This window comes from Mastacembelus armatus, chromosome 6, assembly GCF_900324485.2.
Source record: "Mastacembelus armatus chromosome 6, fMasArm1.2, whole genome shotgun sequence".
In the NCBI taxonomy this organism is placed as follows: Eukaryota; Metazoa; Chordata; class Actinopteri; order Synbranchiformes; family Mastacembelidae; genus Mastacembelus; species Mastacembelus armatus.
The window spans coordinates 1,309,498-1,320,832 of NC_046638.1; the positions used below are offsets into that span (position 1 = coordinate 1,309,498).

The 11,335-nt window shown below is 49.6% G+C and overlaps 1 protein-coding gene across 3 annotated transcripts in view; it reads right to left on the reverse strand.

The window, feature by feature from the left end:
* lsp1a (lymphocyte specific protein 1 a) overlaps nt 1-9,899 on the reverse strand; it is a 40,573-nt gene extending 30,674 nt beyond the window's left edge. For 2 of the 3 annotated variants that reach the window (XM_033325256.1, XM_033325257.1), the window contains exon 1: nt 112-544. The gene's annotated coding sequence lies outside the window, so the exon portion shown is untranslated. Of the gene's footprint in view, nt 1-111; nt 545-9,797 lie in introns of those variants that run through there. The other variant, XM_026311329.2, reaches the window with a different exon arrangement.
* Nucleotides 9,900-11,335: the final 1,436 nt, after the last annotated feature.

Genomic DNA, 11,335 nt, shown 5'->3' on the forward strand with positions numbered 1-11,335 from the left:
ATCAGTCACCTCGGCCTCGAGTTTTAATGTTTACCACAGAAAACATGTCAGATTGGCAGGCAGGTGAAGTCTAACAACTTATTAACAACACAGGGAAATACAAAGGCTCACCTGAGGCCCAGGCTGACACAGCAGAGCAGGGGGGTCCAGAGACAGCGTCAGGCCAAAAACATCCAAACAATCCAGGCACAAAAATCCAAAGCAGGAAAACTCCAGGGAGAGAAGGAGCGATCTCTGAGACTACAACAATAAACAAAGGAAACAGTAAAACATGTGGACTGAAGTTAATCAGGTGAATGAAGACAGGTGTGGTGGGTGTGGCCACCAGGGCTGGACCAGGAAATGGGAGGCAGGGAAACTGGATGCTGGACAAGGAAGATCATCACACTTGGACCAGGACTGGGACTGACAGCCTTAAACCACCAATCTTGAACTTCACTACATGTCATAATTAAACCTTGGACTTTTTCCTGCTCTAGTTCCTTTTCAGGATCAGATGGATCCAACAAAATACAGACTGATCATCAAACTTTATTGATCCCTGGAGGGAAATTCCCAAGATACCCAGCAGTATGGAAAGTACTTCAAATTAGAAGTATATAAGGTAGTTAACATCAGCTACCCAGCGGTACATAAAGTACTTCAAATTAGAAGTATATAAGGTAGTTAACGTCAGCTACCCAGCGGTATATGAAGTACTTCAAATTAGAAGTATATAAGGTAGTTAACGTCAGCTACCCAGCGGTATATAAAGTACTTCAAATTAGAAGTATATAAGATAGTTAACGTCAGCTACCCAGCGGTATATAAAGTACTTCAAATTAGAAGTATATAAGGTAGTTAACGTCAGCTACCCAGCGGTATATAAAGTACTTCAAATTAGAAGTATATAAGGTAGTTAACGTCAGCTACCCAGCGGTATATAAAGTACTTCAAATTAGAAGTATATAAGATAGTTAACGTCAGCTACCCGGCGGTATATAAAGTACTTCAAATTAGAAGTATATAAGATAGTTAACGTCAGCTACCCGGCGGTATATAAAGTACTTCAAATTAGAAGTATATAAGGTAGTTAACGTCAGCTACCCGGCGGTATATAAAGTACTTCAAATTAGAAGTATATAAGGTAGTTAACGTCAGCTACCCGGCGGTATATAAAGTACTTCAAATTAGAAGTATATAAGATAGTTAACGTCAGCTACCCGGCGGTATATAAAGTACTTCAAATTAGAAGTATATAAGGTAGTTAACGTCAGCTACCCGGCGGTATATAAAGTACTTCAAATTAGAAGTATATAAGGTAGTTAACGTCAGCTACCCGGCGGTATATAAAGTACTTCAAATTAGAAGTATATAAGGTAGTTAACGTCAGCTACCCAGCGGTATATAAAGTACTTCAAATTAGAAGTATATAAGGTAGTTAACGTCAGCTACCCAGCGGTATATAAAGTACTTCAAATTAGAAGTATATAAGGTAGTTAACGTCAGCTACCCAGCGGTATATAAAGTACTTCAAATTAGAAGTATTGTAACGGCTGTGGACTCTCTTTGGAGCTATTCTAGCTATGTGGTCACTGGCCCTGAGCTACACGGCTAGCAGGGAGCTAGCAGCTATCGCCAAGCTCTTCTTTTAATAGCCGAGAGAAAAAGAGAGCGCTCGTGTCCCATACACCGCACGACCCCGAGTGTCTCTGACAGCTGGAGCGATTGCTTTGACAAACCAGCAGGAGGCAGTGTTGTCTTTTCACGACTGGTTTATTAAACAGTGAACAAGCAGAATTTGCTCTCCCTCACGCATGCGCTGTCACCGAGCCCCTTTTCCCCACACGTCACTCTAAGTCACGGTGACAGCTACATTTTCCATGACCCAACATGAACATAGCCCAGTTCTCACAACATAACCCAACTTAACTTAAGACAGTAACATTGAACATGACAGAACATAAACAGTGTTAACCGACAACTAACATTTAACAACACCCATGATGCACCTGGCCGTCAACTGCGAATACCGGGTCATTACACAACCCCCCCCCAAGAGGGTTAGTGTCCTCACAACCCTAACTCCCTAAAACAAAGTCTGACAAATGTCCCGGCCGGCGTTGCGTACGCCTCGGCCTCCTTGGTGTCCCTCTCCCAGCGCCAGGTTCAGCCCCAAGGCCATCACTGTCTGCTCCAAGGCTGGGAGCAGGTGATGGAGCACTCCTTTGAGGTTCATTAGTCTGTTGCTCCAAGGCCAGCGGGTGGTACGGTGCTAACCGGTCCTTATGTAGCACCACTCGCCTGCCTCGCCCAGGCATCCTAACCCGGAAAACCACCTCAGAAATCTGGTCAAGAACCTCCCCAGGTCCTTGCCAGTGTGGAGATAGTTTGGGTGACAACCCCCTCTTCCTCTGGGGGCAGTACACCCACACCTTGTCCCCAGGCCTCAGGGTGGGTCCGTGGGCCCGGTTATCATAAGCCCGCTTTTGTCGGGCTCCAGCGGTGCCCGACAAAAAGCCTCCCTGGCCAGTTGGTGGACCGTGCCCAAACGCTCCTTCAGGCGTCTGTAATAGTCCAGTTCTGGTCCACCAGCAATTTCTGGCTCAGGGGGCGCCCCGAACACCAGGTCCACTGGTGTCCGCAGTTCCCTCCCAAACATCAGTGCCGCCGGTGTGCACTGACTCGACTCCTGCACGGCAGTTCTGTACGCCCACAGGACCAGGGGTAGGTGCCGGTCCCAGTCTCTCTGATGCTGACTGGTCAGGATGGCAAGCTGAGTGGCCAGGGTGCGGTTAAACCGCTCAACCAGTCCGTCACTTTGAGGGTGGAGGGGAGTGGTTCTGGTTTTCCTCACGCCCAACCGCTGGCACACTTCCCCAAATACCCTACTCTCAAAGTTCCTCCCCTGATCACTATGGAGTTCTTCTGGTACTCCAAACCGGGTGAACATTTCGTCCACCAACGTCTGTGCCGATGTAGCAGCACTCTGATCCGGCACCGCATACGCCTCTGGCCACTTTGTAAAGTAGTCCATAGCGACCAGGACGAAGCGGTTGCCGGCGTCAGTGACGGGGAACGGACCCAGGATGTCCACCCCGATCCTCTCCATAGGTGCCCCAACCAAGTACTGCTGCAGTGGCGCTTGAGAGCGTTGGCTGGGTCCCTTCTGCGCTGTGCAGATATCACAGCAGTGGACATATACCTCCGCGTCTTGTCGGCACCCCGGCCAGTAGAATCGCTGCCTCATCCGTCGCACCGTCTTCGCATTCCCAAAATGGCCGGCCCCAGCGGCCCCGTGCACCCAGCCGAGGACCTCCGGCCGCAGAGCACGGGGAACCAGGAGCTGCAGCCGATCATTCCCCTCTCCAGGTGCTCGCCACCGCCTGTAGATCACCCCGCGGTGGAGCTCCAGGTTGTTCCACTGTGAGTGCAGCAGCTTAACCTCGGGCCCCTGGGACGACACGGCCGGCCAGTCCGGGCGTGCCCCGGCCTCCAACCAGCCCTTCACCTTTTCCAGTACTGGATCAGATGCCTGCTGCTGTTTCAGACGCTCAACGGTGAATGGCTCCCTCGCCTCACCGACACCACTTGGTTCAGCTGCCGCCACCACCGGCCCCAAATCTCGCTCCTCCAGGCGCTTACAGTACCTGCACTCATCCACCAGACAAGGTCGTCTGGAGAGAGCGTCCGCATTGGCATGTTGCCGCCCTGGTCGGTGCTGGACCTCGAAATCGTACTCCTGGAGAATCTCCAACCACCTGGCCACCTGACCCTCAGGCTGGCGGAAATTCAGCATCCAAGTGAGGCTGGCATGATCAGTCCTCAGCACAAACCTGGTGCCCAGAAGATAAGGCCTAAAGTGGCGGACTGCCAAGATCACTGACAGCAGCTCTCGCCGGGTGACGCAATAGTTCCTCTCTGGGCGACTGAGGCTACAGCTGTAATAGGCCAGTACCCGTTCTCCAGCCTCCCCTTTCTGGGAGAGCACGGCCCCGACCCCCATGCCGCTAGCGTCCGTGTCCAACAGGAAAGGTTGATTGAGGTCAGGGTATTCCAGGACAGGAGCGTCAACAAGGGCGGCCTTCAGTTGCTGGAAGGCCGCTGTACAGTCCTCAGACCACTCGAACTGCTGGCCTTTATTTGTCAGCTGATGCAAGGGGGCGGCGATGGATGAGAAATCCTTGACAAACCTCCGATAATAGGAGGCCAATCCCAGGAAACTCCTTAACTCGGCAATGTTGGACGGTGGGGGCCAGTCCCTCACCATGGCCACCTTTGCCGGGTCAGTAGCCACCCCTCTCTCGCTTACCACGTGCCCCAGGAATTGTGTCTGGCGAGCCAGCAGATTGCATTTGGCTGGATTCAACCGCAACCCAGCTTTACGGATGGCCATAAAAACCTCCCGTACATTGCGGAGGGCCTGCTCGAAATCCTTGGCATGAACGAGCAGGTCGTCCAGGTAGACCACACAGCGGGTACGGGGAATGTCTTTAAGGACCCGCTCCATCAGTCTTTCGAAGGTGGCCGGGGCATTACACAGTCCAAAAGGCATCACCGTGAACTGCCATAGTCCTTGTCCAATGGTGAATGCGGTCTTAGGCCGGGCCTCCGCTGCCAGTTCGACTTGCCAGTACCCGCTGCGCAAATCCAGCGAGCTGAACCAGCCACATAGTCCAACGCATCATCGATGCGTGGCAGCGGGTACGAGTCTTTGCGGGTGACCGCATTCAACTGCCGATAGTCGACACAGGGTCGCCACCCCCCTGTTTTCTTCCGCACCATGACCATCGGTGCGGCCCAGGGGCTGTCTGATGGCTCTATAACCCCATTGGTTGCCATTTCCTGAATCAGTTCCTCAGCAGCTTGACGTTTAGCAAGGGGCAGTCGGTGAGGGCGTAAACGAATGGGGGCAGCAGAGCCAGTGTCGATGTGGTGTTGCACCAGTGTTGTTCTAGTGCAGTCCTCCTCTCTGGCTGCAAATATGTCCACAAACTCTCTCAGCAAGCATCGCAGCTGCTCTTGCTGTGATGTGTCCAGGTGATCACTGCTCCGCTGCCCCAGCTCTTCCACCGCAGCGATGGTCTCAGGTGACAGAGGGGCGGCTGAGCCACGTTGAGGCAGTGGCTGAGACGCCCTGGACCGAACGGTGCTACTCCCTTGAGACCCTCCTCGTGTCTCTGCCATACTTGTGGGGCGGCTGGGGCTCGGCTCCTGTGAGCCCTGATGGCTTTGCAGGGGTTGAGAGGCAGCCGGCTCTCCATGTCGCCCCCGGTACAGTTGGAGCCATGTGGTCCCATTACCGAGGCAGAGGGCAGCCCCCGGGACATCAACGCATGCCCTCCAACGGGCCAATAAGTCCAACCCCAGGATGCATTCATCCCTAATGTCCGCGAGCCAGAACTCGTGGCTCACCTTGCTCGACCCTGCCGCCACCAACAGCTGTTTCTTTCCTGGCATGAGTGTCTTTTCCCCCGTGACGGTGTACAGGGCCGTCTCGGTGGGAGTCCAGTCCCCTGGCAGAGGACCAACAGTTTCTGGCAATAGTCCTCTCCGTAACAAACAAATGGTGGATCCCGTATCCACCAGGGCACGGCAGGGCCGCCCATCAATCACACAGTCCAGGTACAGTCCCTGGGTAGGCCCGCAGCGCCCCACCGTTGGGTAGTCATTGCAGAGAGGAGCGGATAACTGGGGTGAGGGTCCCCTCACTGCCTCGCCCCATGGTCGTTTCCCGCTGGTGATGTTCTCAGAGGCCGGGGGCTAGGGGCAGGGCAGTCCCTAGCAATGTGACCGGGTTCCCCGCACCGGAAACAACAGTCTGATCTTGGCCTCCGGCGGGAGGCCGCTGCTGGCTGAGCTCGGCTGGCTTCCTCCTCTCTCAATTGGACTGCATCCACCTCTCGCTCGACCGCTCTTGTTAGCTGGCGTTGAGGCAGAGGTCGACGCATCGCTGGGTCCTCCTGCAGCACCTCTTCTGCTCGCTCAGCCTCCCCCAGCGCTTCGTCCAGGTCTCGGGGGGACGACAGGCGAACATGCTGCCTAAGTCTTTCTGGTGTGAGACCCCGCAGAAAGGCGTGGAGGCTCAGTTCTTCCCTTGCTGCACTCGGGAAGGTGGGGTAGCCCCTCCGGACGTAGAGACGGAGGTCAGAAGCAAAAGAGCCCACACTCTCCCCCTCACGTCGGCGTCGATTGGCCAGCTCCTCTCTGCTCTGCTCGGCGGAGGTTCTCTGTCCGAAGCGACGGTTGAGGGCGGTGGTCAGGGCTTGGAAGTCGCGCTGTTCATCAGGAGACAGATCGACGAGGGCCTGGAGTGCCGGTCCTTCCAAGGCAAGTGCCATGTGAGTCGCCGTCTCTTCTTGGCTCCACCCGTTGTGGAGGGCGGCCAGCTTGACCTGTGCCAAGTAAGGTTCCAGCGGCGTCATCCCGCTGTACCGCTGCAACTTTGCGGCCGATCGGGCGGGGGGGCCCAACTGGCTGTTGGCTTGGGGTAGCAGTGCAGCTACTGGAGTTTCGCCGTGGTAAGGGGCCTGGTACACCATCCGAGGGACACTGTTTCCATCAGGTTGGCATAGCTCCCTGTCCCTCTGCCCAGTCTCACCCGTTAAGCGCTCCAGCAACATGCTGTTCTCCCAAATGGCGCGCTCTAATTCGCCTATAGCTGGCTCCATTACGGTGTCTTCTAGTCACCTTCGAAATCCCACTTCTGACACCAATGTAACGGCTGTGGACTCTCTTTGGAGCTATTCTAGCTATGTGGTCACTGGCCCTGAGCTACACGGCTAGCAGGGAGCTAGCAGCTATCGCCAAGCTCTTCTTTTAATAGCCGAGAGAAAAAGAGAGCGCTCGTGTCCCATACACCGCACGACCCCGAGTGTCTCTGACAGCTGGAGCGATTGCTTTGACAAACCAGCAGGAGGCAGTGTTGTCTTTTCACGACTGGTTTATTAAACAGTGAACAAGCAGAATTTGCTCTCCCTCACGCATGCGCTGTCACCGAGCCCCTTTTCCCCACACGTCACTCTAAGTCACGGTGACAGCTACATTTTCCATGACCCAACATGAACATAGCCCAGTTCTCACAACATAACCCAACTTAACTTAAGACAGTAACATTGAACATGACAGAACATAAACAGTGTTAACCGACAACTAACATTTAACAACACCCATGATGCACCTGGCCGTCAACTGCGAATACCGGGTCATTACAGTATATAAGATAGTTAACGTCAGCTACCCAGCGGTATATAAAGTACTTCAAATTAGAAGTATATAAGGTAGTTAACGTCAGCTACCCAGCGGTATATAAAGTACTTCAAATTAGAAGTATATAAGGTAGTTAACGTCAGCTACCCAGCGGTATATAAAGTACTTCAAATTAGAAGTATATAGCAGTATATAAAGTACTGCGTTTGTGTCTCGCACCTGCAGCATCAGTCCAGGTTTTATGAGCCTGAGTCCTTATGGTTTTATGGAGGTCTACTTATTCTACAGCCACCAGCAGCAGCTTTAGCTTTGCAGTGACGGAGTAAAGCAGCGGCGCTGGATGAATCCAGTCTCATTAAACCAACTGGGACCAAACATTCCTGCTCAGTGACGCAAACCAGGAGGAGATACCACCAAACCTGGCAACAAATGGATCCAGTTCCATGAAATCTGAAAACTACAGGCTGATGGACGAGCTGAGGTCACACAAAACCACTCAACTTTATAACCTTCAGTTTACTATGGAGATCAGTAACAACACCACCACTAAACACATGGACAGCTGAAATTAAGGTCTAGCACCGTCCCCCTATTCAGAAACATTGCAGCCACACGGCTCTGGGGTGGAACCGTCAGTCGACCACGTTGGTTTCGACTAAAAGACGTCAGCTGCTGCTGGGTAGATCGACTGGCAGAAACACCTGTGGTTTCCCTGTGGCTCCAGCAGCTGGTCAGATTTGACCATCTAATGCTCCGGGCTATGACCAGATATTTGGTTTTCTGTGCAAGCAGCTTATTAGCAGACTTATTATGAAAGTCATGTTTCATTATGCGGTGACATCGAGCAAAGGACGGAGCAGCTGCTGCCTCTGCAGCTAAACTTTAGAACGTGTAGGTCTAATGACGAGATTATAGCAGGCACAGATTAAAGTGGGATGAAAATAATATGAATCAAAGGTTCAAATAAGAGTCAGTGACAAGAAGTGGCGACAACTGAGACCAGACGAGACTCTCAGGTCTCACTCTTGTCTGAATCTGCAGATCAGCTCCTAATATCCAACAGACACACAAGTGGAAAGATCCAAAATGTCACAGCATGTTTGCTACACGCTCCATAAATAGCACTGCCCATACACACTTAGTACTCAGCTCCACGTCTTTTGTCCCGGTCTAACAGCCAGGCCACAAATCTGACGCTGCTAAAGAGGCTCAGCAGGTCTTAAGTCGGATCACAGGGACCATTAGTGGCCGAGGTAACTGGACACCAGCATTTCAGTGGCATCTTCACATGGATCCTGATGCACATCGTCTGTTTTTAAGGTGTATTTAATCAGAAGATTTTGCATCAGCTCTGACACCGACTGAAAAGTGGGGAACTGGACGTGAACTGGGCCTGATCTATTAACGTAAACTGCAGTAGAGGCCTCAGTCCACAGCTCAGAGACAGAACAAACACGCCCCCTGCTGGCTGTGAGCTGCTCAAACTGCTCTGAGCTCAGTCGTGTTCACACTGAGCAGGAACATCTTAGTCCTGGAGCTGTAGGAGGAACCAGTGAGGCTCCAGGGTTTTAATCTGTATTTTATTTTAATCTGTATTTTTCTGTTTTGCCTGTTTGATGTGTAAATGTTGTTTCAGCCCTGAAAACCACAAACCATGAATCTATGTTGAAATCCAACACCACAGATCATCTTCAGAAGCTTCAGTCCAAAAATATCTGTGTCAGTTTTCACAGCCATATTGGTCAGGTCGGACCCCTCAGCCCTCTGACCTTTGACCCCTCCAGGACCCAGAGTTAAATCTGTAGCTCATCCTGTGTGGCTTTAATTCTCCTCATCATAAATCACTTTGCATCAGGTTGTCGACTGAGGAATAGCTGTTGTTACTTCCTGTCCCAAAGAGTGAAAACCATGTTTAAGATGTTTGTATGTCATGCATAAAAAAACTTCACAGGTAAAGTAACAGATGTCAGATAAATGTAGTGAAAACCAAAGTCAATTTTAATGTTCATGCAACTAAAGTCATGACAAAAGACAAAAGATGTGAATATAGATTCAGTGTAAATGCAGATTCAGTGTTAATGTGGATTCAATATAAACAGAGATTCAGTGTTAATGCAGATTCAGTGTAAATGCAGATTCAGTGTTAATGCAGATTCAATATAAACAGAGATTCAGTGTTAATGCAGATTCAGTGTTAATGCAGATTCAATATAAACAGAGATTCAGTGTTAATGCAGATTCAGTGTTAATGCAGATTCAATATAAACAGAGATTCAGTGTTAATGCAGATTCAGTGTAAATACAGATTCAGTGTTAATGCAGATTCAGTGTAAACAGATTCAATGTAAATGAAGATTCAGGGTTAATGCAGATTCAGTGTTAATGCAGATTCAATATAAACGCAGATTCAGTGTTAATGTAGATTCAGTGTTAATGCAGATTCAGTGTAAACAGATTCAGTCTAAATAAAGATTCAGTGTAAACACAGATTCAGTGTAAACACAGATTCAGTGTTAATACAGATTCAGTGTAAACACAGATTCAGTGTTAATACAGATTCAGTGTAAACACAGATTCAGTGTTAATACAGATTCATTGTGGATACTCACGACTGTTCTGGTCTAACAAGCACAGGCCAGAACATCCTTTTGCACCCAGCTTGTTTTCACTGGGAAACCCTGCAGCATTGGACGATTTATCAGCTGCTCAGGCAGGTTGGATCCATACTGGGTCCCTACATTAGGATGGAAAATGATAGTCACAAATTGGAAGCCCCACTCTGAACAGGCAGTGACAGTGCAGTCCCCTGGGGTGGGTAATAAATAAATAAATACATTTAGCTACACCCTGAGATCACTACAAGGTACAGTCAAAGGTTCCCTCTTTTTATTTAAATATACAACTTATTTTTACTTGTTTATTTTTTTATTTTCTGCATCAGGATTTCATGAATCTGTTAGCATACAGTGGGTTTCCCTGTTTCCGTCCCATGATGCCATGCCGAGCTCTAGGCTGGTCTCTGATGTTCTGTATAAGCAGTTTCTCTCCAAACTCAGTTCAGTGACAAACTCAGCGCTGCATGCTGGAGAGAAAAAGCAACGATTTTTAAAGGGAGTCTTGGTGAAGTGTCATGATCCAAATTTAACTCTGAGGTATCTCCTCACATTCCCCATGGGCTCACAGGGTAAAGTTAGCTGCAGAGGAAACTCTAGAGGCCCCGGAGCCAAGGGCCCCCAGCTGGCTGGAGGCAGAGCTCAGAGCACCATAGAAGGAGCTTGAGGAGGGAGAGGCATATTTGAAACCTGCAGAGGTAAATCATTCAAGAAGTGCAGGGAGTTTGGACCATGGATCACGTTCCTTCACTCCAGAGGCAGATAAAATACTTTATACTGCAGTACATCTGTCCAGAGGCAGATATAGTACTTTTTACTGTAATACATGAGTCCAGAGGCAGATATTGTACTTTGTACTGCAGTACATCTGTCCAGAGGCAGATATAGTACTTTTTACTGTAATACATGAGTCCAGAGGCAGATATTGTACTTTGTACTGCAGTACATCTGTCCAGAGGCAGATATAGTACTTTTTACTGTAATACATGAGTCCAGAGGCAGATACTGTACTTTGTACTGCAGTACATCTGTCCAGAGGCAGATATAGTACTTTGTACTGCAGTACATCTGTCCAGAGGCAGATATAGTACTTTTTACTGTAATACATGAGTCCAGAGGCAGATACTGTACTTTGTACTGCAGTACATCTGTCCAGAGGCAGATATAGTACTTTGTGCTGCAGTACATGAGTCCAGAAACAGATATTGTACTTTGTACTGTAATACATGAGTCCAGAGGCAGATATTGTACTTTGTACTGCACTACATCTGTCCAGAGGCAGATATAGTACTTTGTACTGCAGTACATGAGTCCAGAAACAGATATTGTACTTTGTACTGCACTACATCTGTCCAGAGGCAGATATAGTACTTTATACTGCAGTATATGTGTTACATTTCATCCCCTGGCCGTGCGGATAAAACTTCAAACATATGAGATCTTGTAGAATATGATGCTCTGCTGCAGATGAAGTAATATACAGTCTATAAAATACTTCAAACTGGTCCAGTCTATAGCAACATGATCATAGCACC